The sequence below is a fragment of the Scyliorhinus torazame genome, chromosome 24, assembly GCF_047496885.1.
Source record: "Scyliorhinus torazame isolate Kashiwa2021f chromosome 24, sScyTor2.1, whole genome shotgun sequence".
Lineage (NCBI taxonomy): Eukaryota > Metazoa > Chordata > Chondrichthyes > Carcharhiniformes > Scyliorhinidae > Scyliorhinus > Scyliorhinus torazame.
Window position 1 is genome coordinate 46,373,694 of NC_092730.1, and position 22,343 is coordinate 46,396,036.

The 22,343-nt window shown below is 49.4% G+C and overlaps 1 protein-coding gene across 2 annotated transcripts in view; it reads left to right on the forward strand.

Moving 5' to 3' along the window:
- LOC140400041 (histone H2B-like) overlaps window positions 1-22,343 on the forward strand; it is a 156,771-nt gene that overhangs the window by 98,625 nt on the left and 35,803 nt on the right. The window contains exon 1 of one of the 2 annotated variants that reach the window (XR_011938000.1): window positions 20,161-20,322. The exons of the other annotated variant lie outside the window; for it this stretch is intronic. The gene's annotated coding sequence lies outside the window, so the exon portion shown is untranslated. Of the gene's footprint in view, window positions 1-20,160; window positions 20,323-22,343 lie in introns of those variants that run through there. 2 annotated transcript variants of the gene reach the window in all.

Sequence of the window (22,343 nt, forward strand, 5' to 3'; positions counted from 1 at the left end):
CATAAAGAAGTCTAACCCAGCTAATAAACCCGTTCCCAAACCCAAACCTCCTTAACACTTCCCATAAATACTCCCACTCCACCCTATCAAATCTTCTCTGCGTCCATTGCCGCCACTATCTCTGCCTCCCCCTCCACTGGGGGCATCATTATCACCCCTAATAGTCGTCACACGTTAACATTCAGTTGTCTCTCTTTTACGAACCCTGTCTGGTCTTCGTGCACCACCCCCGAGACACAGTCCTCTATCCTCGATGCCAGTACCTTTGCCAACAATTTGGCGTCCACGTTCAATAATGAAATGGGTCTATAGGACCCGCACTGCAACGGATCTTTATCCCTCTTAAAAATTAACGATATCGTTGCCTCCGACATCGTCGGGGGTAGAGTCCCCCCTTTCCTGGCCTCATTGAACATCCTCACCATCAACGGGGCCAACAAGTCCACATATTTTCTGTAATACTCCACCGGGAACCCGTCTGGTCCTGGGGCCTTCCCTGCTTGCATGCTTCCCAGTCCCTTAATAACCTCGTCCACCCCAATCGGTGCCCCCAGGCCTACCACCCCCCGCTCCTCCACTTTCGGGAACCTCAATTGGTCCAGGAATTGCCGCATCCCCTCCTCTCCCTCTGGAGGTTGAGACCTATACAGTTCCTCATAGAAGGTCTTGAACACCTCATTTATCTTTCCTGCCCTTCGCACCGTGTCTCCCCTTTTGTCTCTAATTCCTCCTATCTCCCTCGCTGCTGCCCTCTTTCGCAATTGATGAGCCAACAGGCGACTAGCCTTTTCCCCATATTCATACCTCCTCCCCTGTGCCTTCCTCCACAGTACCTCCGCCTTTCTGGTGGTCAGAAGGTCAAATTCCGTCTGGAGTCGTCTCCTCTCCCTGTACAATTCCTCCTCCGGGGTCTCTGCAAATTCCCTATCCACCCTTAAAATCTCCCCCAGTAATCTTTCCCTTTCCTTGGCCTCTGTTTTCCTTTTGTGGGCCCCAATGGAGATCAGCTCTCCTCTGACCACCACTTTTAGTGCTTCCCATACCACTCCCACAGGGACCTCGCCGTCGTCATTGACCTCCAGGTATCTCTCAATACACACCCGCACTCTTGCACACACTCCCTCATCCGCCATCAGTCCCACATCTAATCGCCAGAGTGTTCTCTGCTCCCTTTCCTCTCCTAATTCCAGGTCCACCCAATGTGGGGCATGATCCGAAACCTCTATGGCTGAGTACTCAGCTTCTTCCACCCTAGAGATCAATGACCTTCCCAAAACAAGAAAATCTATCCGGGAGTACACTTTATGGACATGGGAGAAGAAGGATAACTCCCTAGCCCTAGGTCTAAGAAATCGCCATGGATCCACTCCCCCCATTTGGTCCATAAACCCCTTAAGTACCTTGGCCGCTGCCGGCCTTCTTCCGGTCCTTGAGCTGGATCTATCTAGCCCCGGGTCCAGCACCGTATTAAAGTCCCCTCCTAAAATCAAGTTTCCTACCTCCAGGTCCGGTATACGCCCCAGCATCCGTCTCATAAATCCCACATCGTCCCAGTTTGGGGCATACATATTAACCAACACGACCTCCATTCCCTCCAGCCTGCCACTCACCATTACATATCTACCTCCGCTATCTGCTACGATGTTCTTTGCTTCAAATGCTACCCGTTTCCCCACCAAAATGGCCACCCCTCTATTCTTTGCGTCCAGTCCTGAGTGGAACACCTGTCCCACCCATCCTTTCCTTAGCCTAACTTGGTCTGCCACCTTTAGGTGCGTCTCTTGGAGCATAACCACGTCTGCCCTTAGTCCTTTCAAATGCGCGAGCACTCGGGCCCTTTTTATCGGTCCGTTCAGGCCTCTCACGTTCCACGTGATCAGCCTCACTAAGGGGCTACCTGCCCCCCTCCCGTGTCGACTAGCCATTACCTTCTCTAGGCCAGTCCCATATCCCGCCTCCGCGCTCCCGCTCGCTCCCCCAGCGTCGCACACCATCCCCGCCCACCCACTCTTTAGCCATTTCCTTTTGGATTTCCGCAGCAGCAACCCAGTTGTCCCCCCCCCTCCGCCTCCCTACCCCCCTCCCCGCTAGATCTCTTTCTAGCATGATTGCTCCCCCCATATTACTTCCGTAAGTCAGCTGACTTCAACTGACCCCGGCTACTCCTGCTCACTCCTCGACCCCCCCGTGTGGGGAACTCCCATCCGCCTTGCGCCTGTCTTCCCGCCTTATTCTTTCTGGTGCGGGAACATCCCTTTACCTGGCCCGCCTCTTATGGCGCAGCTCCCTTTCCCCTCCCCCTCTCCTTCCCCATTCCCCAACTATGTTCCGTCTTTCCCCCCTCACCGGCGCCCACATTTCCCCAATGTCTCCCCCCTTCCCAATTTACTTCTCAATTAACTTCAACCATAACATTAACAATAACATTTCCTGCAGCATCAGTCCCTCAGTTCCGATCCAATTTCTCTTCTTTGATGAAGGTCCATGCTTCCTCCGCCGTCTCGAAATAATGGTGTCTCTCCTGATACGTGACCCATAGTCTTGCCGGCTGCAGCATCCCGAACTTCACCTTCCTTTTATGCAACAGCTCTTTGGCTCGGTTGAAGCTCGCCCTCCTTCTCGCCACCTCCGCACTCCAATCCTGGTATACCCGTACCACTGCATTCTCCCATCTGCTACTCCGCACCTTTTTAGCCCATCTCAGGACCTCTTCTCTATCCTTAAGGCGGTAAAATCGCACGATTATCGCCCTGGGTGGTTCTCCCGCTTTTGGTCTTCTCGCCGGAATCCGATTTGCCCACTCCACCTCCAAGGGGCCGGTCGGGGCCTCAGCACCCATCAGTGAGCTCAGCATCGTACTTGCATACGCTCCACAGACCACTCCTTCCACACCCTCAGGGAGACCCAGTATCCGAAGGTTCTTCCTTCGCGCTCCATTTTCTAGGGCTTCGATCCTTTCAGTACACTTTTTATGAAGTGCCTCATGCGTATGTGTCTTAACCGCCAGGCCCAGGATCTCGTCCTCAATATCTGTCACCTTCTGCTCCACCACGCGGAGCTCAGTCTCCTGGGTCTTTAATGTCTCCTTGAGCCCCTCAATTGCCTGTAGCAACGGGGTCAGCACCTCCCTCTTCAGCAGCTCCACGCACCATCTCACAATTTCATCCTGCTCAGGCCCCCATGTCGCCTGCGCTTTCTCCGCCGCCATCTTGTACTTCTCTCTTTCTGACCCTTTGGTCGACGATTCCTCGCGCTGCAGCCGCCGCCGCCGGTTTTTTCCTCCTTCGTTTGGGGGGGACTCCCTTCTCACACACCCCACACCGGGTTGCGCATCGAAAAATTCCCCGTTGGGGCTCTTAAAAGAGCCCGAAGGTCCGTCGGAGCTGGAGCCGCCGAAGCGTGCGGCTAGCTAGGCATCACCGCAACCGGAAGTCCCTTCAGTGGCCTTGATGAGGTCTTTTCACAGTTGTTCCCTCCGCTGCTAGAATTCATCTTTGATACAGGCCCTCAGGTCAGCTTGCAGCTTCCCCCCGCAATCTTGATTACCGCCACCATCCTGGAACCTTCCCGAGATCCACCCACAGGACACGACCCTGAGCTTAAAAATGCCAGGCCCATGATACCACAGATTATATTAGCCGAGGCACAGAGTTTAAGAACAGGCAGGCTCTGCTGGAACTGTAAAACGTTGGTAAATCCCCCACACACACACTGTATCAGAGAGAGAGTAAATCCCACACACACACACTGTATCAGAGAGTGAGTAAATCCCACACTCACACACTGTATCAGAGAATGAGTAAATCCCACACTCACACACTGTATCAGAGAGTGAGTAAATCCCACACTCACACTGTATCACAGAGTGAGTAAATCCCACACTCACACACTGTATCAGAGAGAGAGTAAATCCCACACTCACACTGTATCTGAGAGTGAGTAAATCCCACACTCACACACTGTATCAGAGTGAGTAAATCCCACACTCACACACTGTATCAGAGTGAGTAAATCCCACACTCACACACTGTATCAGAGAGAGAGTAAATCCCACACTCACACTGTATCAGAGAGTGAGTAAATCCCACACTCACACACTGTATCCGTGAGTGAGTAAATCGCACACTCACACACTGTATCAGAGAGTGAGTAAATCCCACACTCACACACTGTATCAGAGAGTGAGTAAATCCCACACTCACACACTGTATCAGAGAGTGAGTAAATCCCACACTCTCACACTGTATCAGAGAGTGAGTAAATCCCACACTCTCACACTGTATCAGAGAGTGAGTAAATCCCCCACACACACACTATATCAGAGAGTGAGTAAATCACACACACTGTATCAGAGAGTGAGTAAATCACACACTCACACTGTATCAGAGAGTGAGTAAATCCCACACTCACACACTGTATCAGAGAGTGAGTGAATCCCACAGACACACTGTATCAGAGAGTGAGTAAATCCCACAGACACACTGTGTCAGAGAGTGAGTAAATCCCACACGCACACACTGTATCAGAGAGTGAGTAAATCCCCCAGACACACTGTATCAGAGAGTGAGTAAATCCCACACTCACACACTGTATCAGAGAGTGAGTAAATCCCACACTCTCACACTGTATCAGAGAGTGAGTAAATCCCACACTCTCACACTGTATCAGAGAGTGAGTAAATCCCCCACACACACACTATATCAGAGAGTGAGTAAATCACACACACTGTATCAGAGAGTGAGTAAATCACACACTCACACTGTATCAGAGAGTGAGTAAATCCCACACTCACACACTGTATCAGAGAGTGAGTGAATCCCACAGACACACTGTATCAGAGAGTGAGTAAATCCCACAGACACACTGTGTCAGAGAGTGAGTAAATCCCACAAGCACACACTGTATCAGAGAGTGAGTAAATCCCCCAGACACACTGTATCAGAGAGTGAGTAAATCCCACACTCACACACTGTATCAGAGAGTGAGTAAATCCCACAGACACACTGTATCAGAGAGTGAGTAAATCCCACACTCACACTATCAGAGAGTGAGTAAATCCCACACTCACACACTGTATCAGAGAGTGAGTAAATCCCACACTCACACAGTATCAGAGAGTGAGTAAATCCCACACTCTCACACTGTATCAGAGAGGGAGTAAATCCCACACTCACACACTGTATCAGAGTGAGTAAATCCCACACTCTCACACTGTATCAGAGAGGGAGTAAATCCCACACTCTCACACTGTATCAGAGTGAGTAAATCCCACACGCACACATTGTATCAGAGAGTGAGTGAATCCCACAGACACACTGTATCAGAGAGTGAGTAAATCCCACAGACTCACTGTATCAGAGAGTGAGTAAATCCCCCAGACACACTGTATCAGAGAGTGAGTAAATCCCACAGACACACTGTATCAAAGTCAGTAAATCCCACACTCACACTATCAGAGAGTAATTCCCACACTCACACACTGTATGAGAGAATCAGTAAATCCCACACTCACACAGTGTATCAGAGAGTGTGTAAATCCCACACTCTCACACTGTATCTGACAGTCAGTAAATCCCACACTCACACACTGTATCAGAGTGAGTAAATCCCACACTCACACACTGTATCAGTGAGTGAGTAAATCCCACACTCACACACAGTATCGGAGAGTGAGTAAATCCCACACTCACACACTGTATCAGGGAGTGAGTAAATCCCACACTCACACAGTGTATCAGAGAGTGTGTAAATCCCACACTCTCACACTGTATCTGACAGTCAGTAAATCCCACACTCACACACTGTATCAGAGTGAGTAAATCCCACACTCACACACTGTATCAGTGAGTGAGTAAATCCCACACTCACACACAGTATCGGAGAGTGAGTAAATCCCACACTCTCACACATTACAAGACACTCACAGTTCCTGAAGGAATCCCAGACTGCCGCACAATCCCTCTCACCGACAGCTAGGTGATTTTACCCGTTGGATCTTTACACATTGACAAACTGGGACTGGAGACATTCTTTCTGAAATGGATTCCCTGTTTGTAGTAAGAAGGTTTCTGATTGGTGGAAATTCCTAAATGTGATTGGTCTGTTTACATCTCCAGTCAAATGAACAGAACATAACTGGCTGTCCTCATTTTCACAATGTCCAATCACAATCATTCCTTTCCCCATTCCTCATTAGCATAGATGTGAGGCTCTGTCTATTTAATCAGCGCTCGGAAGGGGTTTGCTTTATTTCTGGGTGAAATTGAAGATGGCTGACGAGAAGAAACCAACATCGAAACCAGCTTCCAAGAAGGGAGCCAAGAAAGTCATTAAGAAACCGGCAGGAAAGGGCGGCAAGAAGCGGCGAAGGTCGAGGAAGGAGAGTTACTCCATCTACATCTACAAAGTGATGAAGCAGGTTCACCCCGACACCGGCATCTCCTCCAAGGCCATGAGCATCATGAACTCCTTCGTCAACGATATTTTCGAGCGCATCGCGGGTGAGGCTTCCCGCCTGGCCCATTACAACAAGCGCAGCACCATCAGCTCCCGGGAGATCCAGACCGCCGTGCGCCTGCTGCTGCCCGGGGAACTGGCCAAGCACGCCGTGTCGGAAGGGACAAAGGCGGTGACCAAGTACACCAGCTCCAAGTATAACTCCACAAGGACTGAAAACCACCCCAAACACAACGGCTCTTTTAAGAGCCACCCACAATCTCTGTGAAAAAGCTGCACCATCTTTTCCCGCATTGACTTGATGAGAAATCTCTTTGTGGAGGATAGAGATTTGTCCCGTTCCAGAATGTTGTGAATGTGGCTTCATACCCGCCCGTCACAGACACTTTCACACAGAAGAGAATCAAACTGAATTGAGAGCGGATTTTAAACGCAGTCTGGCATTTGTGACGGACAATGAGGAGAAACACAATTTCAGGAGGGAATTCTTTCTATTTAATGATAACCATATTCAGAGTTTAACAACTGGTGAGTTAAATTAATAAGGAAATTATTATTTTTTCTCTCGGGTGATGTGTTTCCCGCTCCCGGGACACAGTAAAGGCGGGAATGAAGAGGTTATTTTCGGGCTGATCTGTTTGTTCCGCAGTTTTCCCAGGAGACGGAACCAGCGAGATTTGAGCACACACAGGACCTGAGTCCATTGCAGCGCTTTAAGATCTGCCTCTCCCCGGCCCTCCCTATTCTCCGGACACAAAGCTGCCTGTTCCACCGGCTGGATAGAGTCGGGGATTCTCTCCACACTTCCCAGTGTAACATTCCCGGCCGCTTTCAGGAGCGAGGCTCAGAAATCAGCCCTTTCTCTCTGTCCCTGTGAAGCCTGTGTGAAGGAGTTGGTTGGTAATCTCTGTTTCTGCTTTTGCAGTGAGCTGAGATTTGCTCCGTTTTAAATTGCTGAACGGGGTCTTATTACCGCCGGTTACAGAGAAAAGATTGACAAATTCAATCTGTTACTAAAATAGCGCCCGGATTCTGGGATGGAAAAATCAATAAACAGATCACAAAGTGTGAGATTCAAATAGTTTCCTGAACATTGAGCCGGTCCGTTATTTGGGATTTTCCTGCACTGAAATTGGCGGGAGTTTGGAATTTGAAAGTGTCAGCCAATCAAAACCTGTAGCTCCTTCTCTCCAGCTCTCCGATTGGTTCAGGCAGAATTCACTCCGCCGCCTTGGCTTTGTGCTGAAAGCTGTTATTATTCTGTTATTTTCACAGCCCCCAAATCACCTCATTAGCAGCTGTTTTTAGCGGGAACGGAGCCTTCTCCCAATTCCTGAAATGTGCATTGATCCATCATTTTATTCCCAGTAATTCTCCGCAGGGTAACAGTCCGGAGTGGGATGATTCCAGAGCGGAATAAGGAGAGTCTGAGGACTCAATCCCACTCCCTGTTTTCAGTGAAGGACACTCGGTCCTGACTGAAGACTAAACGGAGCGTTTTCCTTCCGGGAATGCTGTGAACAGGGATTGATTCCCGCCCGGGACAGTTAGAAAGCGAGAGGAGAATGAATCACATTTAAACTAAATGTTAAACCCGCGCCTGTGATTGGTGACGGGAAGCGCGGAATTAAACCAAATAAATAGAAGGGATTTGAAATCTCTGACGAAGGACGACATTTATTTGAATTCGCTCCTTTGCCACAATGAAATTGGCGGCTTTTTGAAATGGACAAATTCTCAGCTTCTGCCGGTTGTTGTGGGTAAATCCCGCCCTCTTCTGTTTCCTGTGAGCTGATTGGTGCAGAATATAGGCAAATGAGGTGAACTGAGCAGCGACCAATCAGAGGAGCTGTCAGTTTATAAAAGAGTAAATGCTGGAGAAATTATTCATTGTGTGAAAGTGTTTGTGACATTGAGACAATGTCTGGAAGAGGAAAGACCGGCGGTAAAGCTCGGGCCAAGGCCAAGTCTCGCTCCTCCCGGGCTGGACTGCAGTTCCCGGTGGGCCGTGTTCACAGGCTCCTGAGAAAGGGGAACTATGCCCAGCGTGTGGGGGCCGGAGCCCCGGTCTATCTGGCTGCTGTGCTCGAGTATCTGACCGCTGAAATCCTCGAGCTGGCCGGCAACGCGGCCCGGGACAACAAGAAGACCCGCATCATCCCCAGGCACCTGCAGCTGGCCGTCCGCAACGACGAAGAGCTCAACAAGTTGATGGGAGGGGTGACCATCGCTCAGGGCGGGGTGCTGCCCAATATCCAGGCCGTGCTGCTGCCCAAGAAAACCAGCGCTGGCGCCGGCAAGAAGTGAAGCGACCATTCTTTATTCTAATAACCCAAAGGCTCTTTTCAGAGCCACTCATTTTATCTGAAAAAGGGCCAACTATTGTCTGTCCCTCAGATTCTGCTCTGCTACTTAATGTGCAAATGTTTCACGCTTTATGACATCAATCCGCAGCGCATTCTGTGCAGATTATTTACATATTCAGTATTTATGATACATGTGAATTGACGGTGTTTATTGAGGATAAAAGTCTGTGAACTGAATTGATCTTAGTTTCAATAATATTCCTCAAAGAAGGAAGCCTGTAACTTGTAATCTATCCGCAATTGATTCCGCTCTATTTACTGTGTAGATGTTACTGCGATGACTATATCTGTAAGTGGGTTACTGTGTGACTCGCTTCATACTCGGAGCCTCAGATTAACCTCAACCCCTGGCTCAATTTGCAGGAAAGTTTTTATGGAAGCAGTTTATTGGGGTAAGAAATCCTGGGTAACTGAAATTGTAGATGCAATAAAAATGTTTTGATATTACATACTGTGCGGCCAAACTGACACCATCGTTTATAAACTATGAATTTTCTTTGAGATATGGAGACGAGAAACGTCATTATGATGCAGAGTAAATTGTGAGAATTCCCCTCAAACCTCCTCCTGCTGTGATGGCAACTTTTCTGTGAGTGAGTTGGCCTTTACGGTCTTTCTGCCTTTCTATCGAACCATCCATTTATCTATGCAAGTTTCTACCTCACTATCTACATATCTATCATTGGACTCGAAACGTTAGCTCTTCTGTCCCTACACATGCTGCCAAACGTGCTGAGATTTTCCAGCATTATCTCTTTCGTATTTATCCCTCCATATCTGTCGGTCCGTCTTTCTACCCATTAATCTAAGTTACTCTTTCGAAGGGTCGGTGCAGTCCCGATGATTACATGAGATATTGTTGATGTTTGTATTAGCAATCACCGCAAGTCTAGTGAATTGGGCTGAAATTAAATACAGGCTGGCCCACAACTGAGAACGGATCCGGGGAATGAGGAAACAGATAGCAGGGAGAAAAAAATAAAGGCAATAAAATAAATTCCTGAATCGAAACACTGGATGTGGAAGCTCTTTTCCTGACAGACTTGGTGGCTCTTAAAAGAGCCTTTGTTGCTGTTGGTGATGAAGCCGAGTTTTAGGCGCGTTCCCCGCGGATGCGGCGGGCCAGCTGGATGTCTTTGGGCATGATGGTGACTCGCTTGGCGTGGATGGCGCACAGGTTGGTGTCCTCAAAGAGCCCCACCAGGTAAGCCTCGCTGGCCTCCTGCAGGGCCATGACGGCGGAGCTCTGGAAGCGCAGGTCTGTCTTGAAGTCCTGAGCGATCTCTCGCACCAGGCGCTGGAAGGGCAGTTTGCGGATCAGCAGCTCGGTGGATTTCTGGTAGCGGCGGATCTCCCTCAGAGCCACAGTGCCGGGTCTGTAGCGATGGGGCTTCTTCACTCCGCCCGTGGCTGGAGCGCTCTTGCGGGCCGCTTTGGTAGCCAGCTGTTTGCGAGGAGCTTTACCTCCGGTCGATTTGCGCGCTGTCTGCTTGGTCCTGGCCATGATGTGAAACTGGGGGAAACGCACACGCTGAGAATGCTGGCGCCGCTCTCTCGCTGCCTATTTAAGACATTATAGTGACCGCCCACTTCTCCTCATTGGATGCAGCCCGATCCCGTGGACAAGTTTGAAAAGAGCGATGAGCGGCAAGGATATAAGGGCCCTGATTGGTGGACCTGCAACTGACAAACCATCAATTTCAAAAAGCCCGCCAATTTCACAGGGACCAGGAACGGATATTTGAGAAAACTGAAAAAATCAATCTCAAGTTGTAAATATCAAAAACTTCTCAATGATTCCTTCTCCAATTTTTGTCACGGATTGGACGCAACCGAGAGAAGATGAATAAAATCGAGCAGGTACATAATTCCCGCTCGCATTATAATGTCAGTGTTCACTATGTGCGGTTACAGGTTTGACTTTGGGGAATGGTTGTTTCAGACTGTACAACGCATCTATGTCGCCTTGTAATGAGAAAACAAATCAATGATGGGAAAGGATGCTCTAACGCTACCCGTCTTAACAGAAAACCGCGGTTTCCAAGCTGACTCGCTAAACCAGCTCGATGAGTTATTCTGCTGCCATTCTAAGGTCAGTGCTCTCAATGTGAGGATTTGGGCGGCTCTTAAAAGAGCCTTTGGGTTTTGTTAAATTGTCAAATGGATTTCCTCAGCCGCCGAATCCATAGAGAGTGCGGCCCTGGCGTTTGAGAGCGTAAACCACATCCATGGCGGTGACGGTCTTGCGCTTGGCGTGTTCAGTGTAGGTGACGGCGTCCCTGATCACATTCTCCAGGAAAACCTTCAGCACCCCGCGAGTCTCCTCATAGATCAAACCCGAGATGCGCTTGACGCCGCCACGACGAGCCAGGCGGCGAATTGCTGGTTTGGTGATGCCCTGGATGTTATCACGAAGCACTTTGCGGTGCCGCTTTGCTCCGCCTTTACCCAGTCCTTTGCCTCCTTTCCCTCTGCCAGACATGATGCTTGTTCAGTCAAATCGCTGCTGAATGAGAGACGAGCTGCTGCACTTTCCATTTTTATACAGCCCGCCCCGACCTGACTGAGAGAGAGAGGCGGGGAGCAGACTGAGTGACAGACAGAGCAGTGAAGTCTTTGATCATCCAGCTCCTCCTCCTGCCTGCTCCAACCCACATTTTGTTTTCCAAACAGAAGTGAAAAGAGCGCGCTGAACAACACGTACAAACTGCAACATCAGACAGCAGCTAGTTAGAAACGCGGATCTATTAAATCCAGACTTGTCAGTAATATTCCCGCCTCAGTTCACTCCTTTCTAGAACCAGCCCAACTATCTGCTCCCATTTCAACCCCAGCTCCGATTCCATCCCCACACAACTCCTCTCCCAGACGGGTTGGGAATTTTAGTAACATCCCTTCCAGCTGATATAAAGTGTTTAAGTTGTGAGGCGGGATTTCTCCGACATGTTAACTCTTTTACAGACTCTCCCCTGAATCTGTGAATAATGAAACTAACACAAACTGTGACTGTTCCCCCGGACACATCCCCGGTTAGGAAGAGGTTCTAGTAAGGAGTGAACTGAGGCGGGAATATTACTGACAAGTCTGGATTTAATAGATCCGCGTTTCTAACAAGCTGCTGTCTGATGTTGCAGTTTGTACGTGTTGTTCAGCGCCCTCTTTTCACTTCTGTTTGGAATATAAAATGTGTGTTGGAGCAGGCAGTGTCTTAGTGCAGAGCGGGGGACGAGGCCCGGTGCAGAGCATGTCAGCGAGTGAGCGGCAATACTCGATTGACATTTCTGTCTGAAATCTGCTCCCAGCACCGGGACAGCGATTCATTGGTCGGGGGATCAGCTCTTTCCTGAGAGATGTGGGTGGCTCTGAGAAGAGCCTTTGGGTTCAGGTTTACTATTTGCTCGCCTTCTTTCACTTCTTTGCTGGTTTCTTAGCCGTTACTGATTTCACTTTGGGCTTGGCCCTCGCTTGGGTCGGATTTTTTACACCCTTGGTCTTTTTCACGGGAGACCTTTTCTTCGGGGCTGCTTTCTTCGCGCTCTTTTGGGGAGTTGCCGCCTTCTTGGCTGCTGGTTTCTTGGGAGATTTCTTGGCTGCTGGTTTCTTGGGAGATTTCTTGGCCGCTGGTTTCTTGGGGGATTTCTTGGCTGCTGGTTTCTTGGGAGATTTCTTGGCTGCTGGTTTCTTGGGAGATTTCTTGGCTGCTGTTTTTTTGGAAGATTTCTTGGCTGCTGGTTTCTTCACTGAAGGTTTCTCGCCTGCTCCGGTCTTTCTCACTTTCCCCCCGGTTGTCTTCTTAACGATCTTGAAGGAGCCGGAGGCGCCCGTGCCCTTGACCTGAGCCAAGCTGCCGTTGTCCACACTCCTCCTGACACTTTGCTTTATCTGGGCCCCCCGTTTATCCACATCGACCCCTTTGCTCCGCAGCGCCTTCTTTATGGCGTGTAAGGAAATCCCCTTGCGATCGCCGCTTTCCGCCACAATCTGGAGGATCAGCTCGCCCAGCCCGGGACCTTCTTGTTTCTTCCGGGGAACCGCCTTCTGCTTCTTGACAGCCTTGACTGGGGCGGCGGCTGGAGGAGCCGTTTCGGCGGCTGCACTATCGCTCATGTCCGAGACTCTGCACAAAATCTCTCCGTCAATGTGGGTGAGAAATGAAGCCTCTGGTGGCGGCACTGAGCAACTTAAAGGCAGCGAGCGGACGGGGCGGAGACAACCTGCTCTCAGCTCCAGGCTGCTGCTGCTCTCTGTGTTTTTCTCTCGTCCCAAACTCTCCAATTCCACTCAAATTCCAGCTCCACAGTGTCCCAGGATAATTCCTTCCTGTCTCTCACACTCTCATGTTTGCTGTAGAAAAGGTTTCACGCGATTTAAAGGCTCCATTTTGCATTTAAACCCGTTATACTGATGCACTGTTCGCGCTCTCTCACCCGATCGCTCTCATTTTCCCAACCTTTCCACAGAAATCTGGAAAGCAGCATCGAAACTGCCCTGAAATCCAACTTGGAAAAGTAGGAGGGGAACAGGGGGATTGTTTGAATGAAAAATATTTCCATTTAGTCCCAGAGGGATTGGGAGATCTCCTGGTCAGAGCGGACACACAAACACAGTTGGTTTCTCCTGTTTGGTCCGCCCCTTTCACACACTCTCTCTTCCACAATATTCACATCCACACACAAGGTTTGGAAATGACATTTCCCAGGGCAGAATTCTCCCTCTTCTCAACACTTGTTTCCCAATCCCTGTCTTAATTATAGATTTTCATCTCACTTACTGATCAATTCTCTGAGTTTTCTGTTTACCTAAATACCCGGCAGCAGCCAGTCATATTTTAAAATCTAAATTCATTGATGACACACCTTCTTTGAAGGTGAAAATACAATTGATCTCTCTCTCAGTGGAGATTTTCCAGCTTGATGTGATCCTCCTGCACTGCCCGGTAACACTGAACCCCAAACTCAACAAGCAAGGACACCCAGTTAAAGAATAATCCCACCCCCTCTGGGAGTGGAGATTTTCACAGTGACACAGATTCTGACCATTCTGATCCCAGTAGGAAATTTAATAAATAGAGATGGACTCGCAGAGCCGGACGTTCTGTGTAGAGGAGGGACAGTGACTGTCTCACCCACAACACGGCAGCTGTGTTCACAGTGAGGGCCAGTGTTTCTCGTGTTATCACTGTGTCCAGTGTGCACAGTGAGAGCCAGTGTTACACGTGTTATCACTGTGTCCAGTGTTCACAGTGAGGGCCAGTGTTACACCAGTTGTCACTGTGTCCACAACACTCCTGATGAAATATTGAACATTTGAGACAGAGAAATATAGAGAGTGACATAGAAACAAGGATAAGGATGAACTCATAGAGCTGGACTTTCTGTGTGGAGGGGAGACACTTCCACAATCCGGGCACCTGGAAATCAGAGGAATGTTCACAACCAGGGGAGTTTCCATCCAGGAGAGTGTTTAAAATAGTGAGTGTAAACCAGGAGAGTGTGCAAAACCATGAGAATGTGCACAATAAAAAGTGTGTAAACCAGAGAGCGTGTAAACCAGGGTAGTGTGTAAACCAGGGTAGTGTGTTTAACAGGGGAATTTATAAAGCAGGGAGTGTATTCACCAGAAGATTGTGTGAATCATGAGAATGGTGATACCAGAGAAGTGTGTAAATCTAAAGGAGAACAAAGAAAAGGACAGCACAGGAACAGGCCCTTCGGCCCTCCAAGCCTGTGCCGACCATGCTGCCTGACTAAACTACAACCTTCTACACTTCCTGGGTCCGTATCCCTCTATTCCCATCCTATTCATGTATTTGTCAAGATGGCCCTTAAATGTCACTATCGGCCCTGCTCCCACCACGTCCTCTGGCAGCTAGTTCCAGGCACCCATTACCCTCTGTGTAAAAAAACTTGCCTCGTACATCTACTCTAAACTTTGCCCCTCGCACCTTAAACCGATGTCCCCCAGTAATTGACCCCTCTACCCTGGGGATAAGCCTCTGACTATCGACTCTGTCTGTGCCCCTCATAATTTTGTCGATCTTGTCAGGTCGCCCCTCAACCTCCGTCGTTCCAGTGAGAACAAACCAAGTTTATTCAACCGCTCCTCATAGCTAATGCCCTCCATACCAGGCAACATCCTGGTTAATCTCTTCTGCACCCTCTCTAAAGCCTCCACATCCTTCTGGTAGTGTGGCGACCAGAATTGAACACTATACTCCAAGTGTGGCCTAACTAAGGTTCTGTACAGCTGCAACATGACTTGCCAATTCTTATACACAATGCCCCGGCCAATGAAGGCAAGCATGCCGTGTGCCTTCTTAACTACCTTCTCCACCTGTGTTGCCCCTTTCAGTGACCTGTGGACCTGTACACCAAGATCTCTCTGACTTTCAATACTCTTGAGGGTTCTAATATTCAATGTCTGTTCCCTACCTGCATTAGACCTTACAAAATGCATTATCTCACATTTGTCTGGATTAAACTCCATCTGCCATCTCTCCGCCCAAGTCTCCAAACAACCTAAATCCTGCTGTATCCTCTGACAGTCCTCATCACTATCCGCAATTCCACCAACCTTTGTGTCATCTGCAAACTTACTAATCAGAACAGTTACATTTTCCTCGAAATCATTTATATATACTACAAACAGCAAAGGTCCCAGCACTGATCCCTGTGGAACACCACTAGTCACAGCGCACCAATTAGAAAAGCATCCTTCCATTGCTACTCTCTGCCTTCTATGACCTAGCCAGTTCTGTATCCACCTTGCCAGCTCACCCCTGATCCCGTGTGACTTCACCTTTTGTACCAGTCTACCATGAGGGACCTTTGACACGGCCTTACTGCAGTCTATATAGACAACATCCACTGCTCTACCTGCAGCACTCATCTTTGTGACCTCTTCGGAAAACTCTATCAAGTTAATGAGACACAAACTCCCCTTCACAAAACCATGCTGCCAATCACTAATATGTACATTTGGATAGAGAGTAAACGAGGAGAGTGAGTAAAGCAGGAGAGTGAGTAAACCAGGAGATGGAGCGAACCAGGAGATTGATTGAAGCAGGGGAATGAGTGAACCGGGGGAGTGAGTGAACCGGGGGAGTGAGTGAACCGGGAGAGTGAGTGAACCGGGAGAGTGAGTGAACCGGGAGAGTGAGTGAACCGGGAGAGTGAGTGAACCGGGGGAGTGAGTGAACCGGGGGAGTTGAGTGAACCGGGGGAGTTGAGTGAACCGGGGGAGTTGAGTGAACCGGGGGAGTTGAGTGAACCGGGGAAGTTGAGTGAACCGGGGAAGTTGAGTGAACCGGGGGGGGGGGAGTTGAGTGAACCGGGGGGGGGGGGAGTTGAGTGAACCGGGGGGGGGGGGGGTTGAGTGAACCGGGGGGGGGGGTTGAGTGAACCGGGGGAGTGAGTGAACCGGGGGAGTGAGTGAACCGGGGGAGTGAGTGACCCGGGGGTGTTGAGCGAACCAGGAGAGTGAGTAAACGTGGGGAGTGAGTGAACCAGGGGAGTGAGTGAACCAGGGGAGTGAGTGAACCAGGGGAGTGAGTGAACCAGGAGAGTGAGTGAACCAGGGGAGTGAGTGAACCAGGGGAGTGAGTGAACCAGGGGAGTGAGTGAACCAGGGGAGTGAACCCAGAGGTGGAACAATGGTTCGCCCTGCTGCCTCACTGTGCCAGGGACCTGGGTTCAATTCCAGCATTGGGTGACTGCCTGTATGTCGTTTGCATGTTCGCCCCGTGTGTGTGGGTGGGTTCCCTCCAGGTGCTCCTCTTTCTTCCCACAGGCCATAGATGTGCAGGTTTGGTGGATCGGCAATGCTGAATTCCCGCTGTGTCCAAGGGTGTGTCGGTTCAGTGGGGTTACGGGTTTATGGGGATAAGGCGGCGAGTGGGCGGGGCTGGGGCGCTCTTTCAGAGGGTCGCTGCAGACTCGATGGGCCGAATTGCCTCCTTCACACTGTAGTAATTCTGTGGTTCAGTGAAATGGTAGTTTGCAGAAAGTGTGAGTTTGAGGGGCTGAGTGACAGTGTAATAACAAACAAGCTGCAGGCAATGACTGCAAATTGAATCTCTCATTGGGACAAACAAACAGCTACAAAGCTGATTGGTTGAGCCCGAGGGCACAGGGCCACTTGCAGCCACACACACAGTCCCCCCAACACGGGCTCTATAGGAGGTTTTGCTCTCTATGCGAAGACGTTGTGGGTGAGCTTGGTGTCCGCCCCCGGGCCGATTCGAAAGGCAGGCCGCGTCTGGGAGCTTCCTGGATGGGGTGGAACAGCAACACGGTGCCCATCGCTCCCAGTCCCCGAGGGCATTGGAGATGACTGGTTTCGGAGTCCTGCGACCAGTCGCGTTTCAAGACAGCGGCCGAGCTGCGGAGACGGTGCTTTGAGCTGCGGAGACGGTGCTTCGGACTGCAAAGTTTGCTGTCGGCGGTTTGAGTTTGCGGAATAGAGGACGAAGGAATGGAGGAAGGAGGGCAGCTGGATATGCTGCTGGAAGCGGCGGGTTGGAGCCAGGATTGGAGGCCCGGCGGGCGCCCGCGGTGGGTTGCTGCCGTTCCTGGTGTTTCTGAGGGTTCGGCCCCATTGGACGCCCCTTGGACGGTTGGGACTGACTCTGGGACTTTCTTTCCCATTGCTGGTTGTTGCCTACATGGGAGCGACTCTGGCCGTTGCCATTGCAGGACTTTGAGGACATGTTGCTTCTTGTGAATTTCGGCTAAAGCTCCTGGGCCGGGGTCACGACATGGAACGTGTAAATTGATGGACTTTTTGGTGTACTAATGGAGTTGTTTTATTTTTGAGTCTAGGACAGACAACTCTTTTTGGTTTTCTTTGAAATGTTATTTAATTCTGTTGTTTAGAATGTTAAACTAATGTGAAACTGCTCTGCCTCCGAATGGTCCCGTGCCTCTGGGCGGGGTCCAGGAAGGGGGACTCTCTCTCCTCTGCCGTACCCGGGTCTGGCTCTCTCCGGTGGTCTGTGCTCTTTTAGCGAGGAGGGGCCTTTCCTCCGGTGTGTCGCCTGCCGGGCGGGGTGGAGGGGGGTGTGTGAGCGGGGAATGGACTAGCTGCTTGCTGGCTTTCTGGCAAGTGGCTTAGCACGGTTGTTACAAGTTTTGACTACGAACCCCTTGGGTAACGGGGTGATTACACACCTTTCCGTCCGAGTGGTTTCCTGTGTTTAGTGGGTGTTTTCGACATGATATTGGTTATTGTTGTATGACTGCACTGTTGTCGAATTGTTTTAGTGTTGTAAGATTCGGTTGGGTTATTCTCGTTTGCTCTGATTGTGTAGTTGGACCGCCCAGCCTAACAACGGCCCCTTGCCGGTTGAGTGGGTTTCCACTGTCCCATGATTGAGAGTGCCTCTCTCCTCTACCATGCCTGGATGTGACTCTTTCCGGCGGTCTGTGCTCCTTGCGGAGGGAGCCTTTCATCCGATGTGTAGACTGCCGGGCTGGGGGGTGGGGGGTAGAATGAAGCAGCCACTTGCTGGACCTTTCTGGCGGGCGGCTTGGGGCCGTCGTTTGCGTTGAACTGGGGACCCCCTTCCTTAGGGGGTGACGAACAGGGGGTGGTTGAGTTTGCCCATGGGCGGCCCTTCGCAATCAGTAAATGTTTCTTTTCTGTCCGTTTTGTTTGTTTTGTCTTTGTGAGTGGGTGGATTTCTGGCAGTGTTTTTCATATCTCGTAACGGTTCTTTTCTTGTTATATCATGGTTGAAATGTGTCACATTGGGTTCGGTGATTGATTTTACCCTGTTAATCTTTTAAAGGTGAATTAAGGAATGGTGCCTGGTGATTGGTTTTGATATGTCACTGTTAAGATGTACTGAAGCTTTGTGGGTCATATTTGTTCGGAAGCGGCCGTATTGTATCGGGGCCTTGTGCCTCGCGACTGCTTGTCTTATGTGTTTCGAGGTTGTTACCTCGAAATGTACTTGTGTCTTGTGGTTTTTTTGTTCCTTTTCTTTTTGGAATGGTCGTATGGTATCGAGGCCTTGTGCCTCGCGACTGTTTGTGTGATGTGGCTGTTCGATTGTTACTTCGAACTATGCTTAGGGCCTGTGCCTTGCAGCTGTTTGTGTTTAGTGACTGTTTGATCGTCAATTTGAAGTGTAATGAGGCCTGGAGCCTTGTAAATTGTCTTTGTTGTAACTGTGACCACAATAAAACATTGAGAGTGACAGTGCAATAACAAACAAGCTGCAGGCAATGACTGCAAATTGAATCTCTCATTGGGACAAACACACAGTTACAAAGGTGATTGGTTGAGCCCTAGGGCACAGGGCCACTTGCAGCCACACACACAGTCCCCCAACACGGGCTCTATAGGAGGTTTTGCTCCACATGTGATGACTATGAAATGGGGAATGTTCCCCTTGATTCTCAATGCTGAATTGCGGCAGGGATGTGCGCATGCCCGGTGTAACCCCGCCCCTGCTGGTCGTCATTCTGAGATTGGGAGCGCCTGCGCAGCCCCTCCCCCACACACTCTCCATTTGGTCAGTGAGTGGAAACGGTTTGTTGAAACTGAGGGAAATGTCAATGTCAGCGCCCAGGTCAGCGAGGAAACAGCGTTCTCATTGCAGCAGCACCTCCATCTGGGAGTGTGAGCAAAGAGGCTCAGAGATCATTACTGACTTGGGGGGGGGGGGGGGAGTTCAGGGAAAATCGGGGGCAGTTTGCAAGAGGCGCAGCGGAGCACGATCTTGTTCCGGGACTTGGAGTGGGTGGGGGGCGTGGAGGGAGAGCTCTTTCTGGGCCTGGCTTATTGTCTGATTCTGGGTTAGGATTTGGAGAGTATTTTCTTTCTTTTACTGATTGGGGGCAGCACGGTTGCTTAACAGCTCTAGGGTCCCAGGTTCGAATCCCGGCTTGGTCACTGTCTGTGCGGAGTCTGCACGTTCTCCCCGTATCTGCGTGGGTTTCCTCCGGGAGCTCCAGTTTCCTCCCACAGTCAGATGTGCGGGTTAGGTGGAATGGCCATGATAAATTGCACTTAGTGCCCAACACTGTCCAACAGCGCACATGGGCTGGTTTAGCACACTGGGCTAAATCGCTGGCTTTTAAAGCAGACCAAGTGCAGGCCAGCAGCACGGTTCACTTCCCGTACCAGCCTCCCCGAACAGGCGCTGGAATGTGGCGGCTAGGGGCTTTTCACAGTAACTTCATTTGAAGCCGACTTGTGACAATAAGCGATTTTCATTCCATTTCACATGGTTAGGTGGGGTTACTGGGTAAGGGTGGAGGCGTGGAACGCTCTTTACAAAGATGGGCTCGATGGACCGAATGGCCTCCTTTTGCCCTATAAATTCTGTGATTATCAGTTGAAAGAATAGATTGATCTATCATTGGCCTCATCTGACCCTGATTTACAAGAGATATGCTTTCTTCCCCCTAGTTCAACAGATGAAGAGATGAGTTCCAAGAACAAGATGATGATTCCTCAGCAAAATGTATGTGCTGCCGTCTCCTTCTAACTGACAGTAAGTACAATATTAATCCAACATTGCTGAGACACAGACACAACATCATCTCCACCGTCGCAGAGAACAGAAGCAGACACACTCACATTCACCTCAAGTCCCAGATAAACATGTCCAATCCAACAGTGATACACGAGAGGGCAGGTGGGATAATTTTCCACAATTCGTCCTCCCTCCATATCATGGAACGTTGGATCAACTTGTGATAACAGCTTTTCATCTGTAAAGTAATAATTAGGTATAGATTCAGCAATCAATGTGGATGTAATCGATTTGCACTTTTCTTGCAACTTTCTTAGTGCAAAATACATAATAATAATCGCTTCTTGTCACAAGTAAGCTTCAATAAAGTTACTGTGAAAAGCCCCTAGTCGCCACATTCTGGCACCTGTTCAGGGTGGCAGTTACGGGATTGAACCCGCGCTTCTGGCCTTCTTATGCATTAAAAGCCAGTTGTTTAGCCCACTGTGCTAAACCAGTCCCTGGTTTATCTCTAACGATCTCCGATATAACGGTACAGTGTCATTTTCATGAGACGTGGATACAGATCATTTGTTATATCAATATTATCACTAAAAGTAATAATGGAAGATCAATATTGAACAGAAAGTTCCCCATTAACTCACAGAACAGATATTGACAAGAACAGAAAACACAATAAAATCACGCACATCAGAGAGGTGGACAGATAGAGATTAAACCCAGAATCCTCTAACAGAGATAGACAGCTACAAATGCAAGCACACAGAACTGAGGCAGAGAGTTATAGAATCAAATTGATTTTTCGCTAACACTTGACCCAAAACAGAGACAGACAGCTACAGTGGAAAACACACACTCTCACACACATTCAGACACCAACAACTGAGCAGAAAACAGTAAAATATGCCATAGATCATACACAGACAGTTAGGGTAAAACACACTCTCACATCCTCTCACAGTAAGCAGTAAAATATGCATTATCATAGAATTTACAGTGCAGAAGGAGGCCATTCGGCCCATCGAGTCTGCACTGGCTCTTGGAAAGAGCACCCTCCCCAAGGTCAACACCTTCACCCTATCCCCATAACCCAGTAACCCCACCCAACACTAAGGGCAATTTTTGACACTAAGGGCAATTTATAATGGCCAATCCGCCTAACCTGCACATCTTTGGTGGCCAATGTGAGGAAACAAGGTTCAGACAGGGCATTGGAGGGATACAAGATAGCCAGGAGGGAACTGAAGAAAGGGATTAGGAGAGCTAAGAGAGGGCATGAACAATCTTTGGCATGTAGGATCAAGGAAAACCCCAAGGCCTTTTACACATATGTGAGAAATGTGAGAAATATGAGAATGACTAGAGCGAGGGTAGGTCCGATCAAGGACAGTAGCGGGAGATTGTGTATTGAGTCTGAAGAGATAGGAGAGGTCTTGAATGAGTATTTTTCTTCTGTATTTACAAATGAGAGGGGCGATATTGTTGGAGTGTGAAACAGATTGGTAAGCTCGAGGAAATACTTGTCAGGAAGGAAGATGTGTTGGGCATTTTGAAAAACTTGAGGATAGACAAGTCCCCCGGGCCTGACGGGATATATCCAAGGATTCTATGGGAAGCAAGAGATGAAATTGGAGAGCCGTTGGCAATGATCTTTTCGTCCTCACTGTCAACAGGGGTGGTACCAGGGGATTGGAGAGTGGCGAATGTCGTGCCCCTGTTCAAAAAAGGAACTAGGGATAACCCTGGGAATTACAGGCCAGTTAGTCTTACTTCGGTGGTAGGCAAAGTAATGGAAAGGGTACTGAAGGATAGGATTTCTGAGCATCTGGAAAGACACTGCTTGATTAGGGATAGTCAGCACGGATTTGTGAGGGGTAGGTCTTGCCTTACAAATCTGATTGAATTCTTTGAGGAGGTGACCAAGCATGTGGATGAAGGTAAAGCAGTGGATGTAGTGTACATGGATTTTAGTAAGGCATTTGATAAAGTTCCCCATGGTAGGCTTATGCAGAAAGTAAGGAGGCATGGGATAGTGGGAA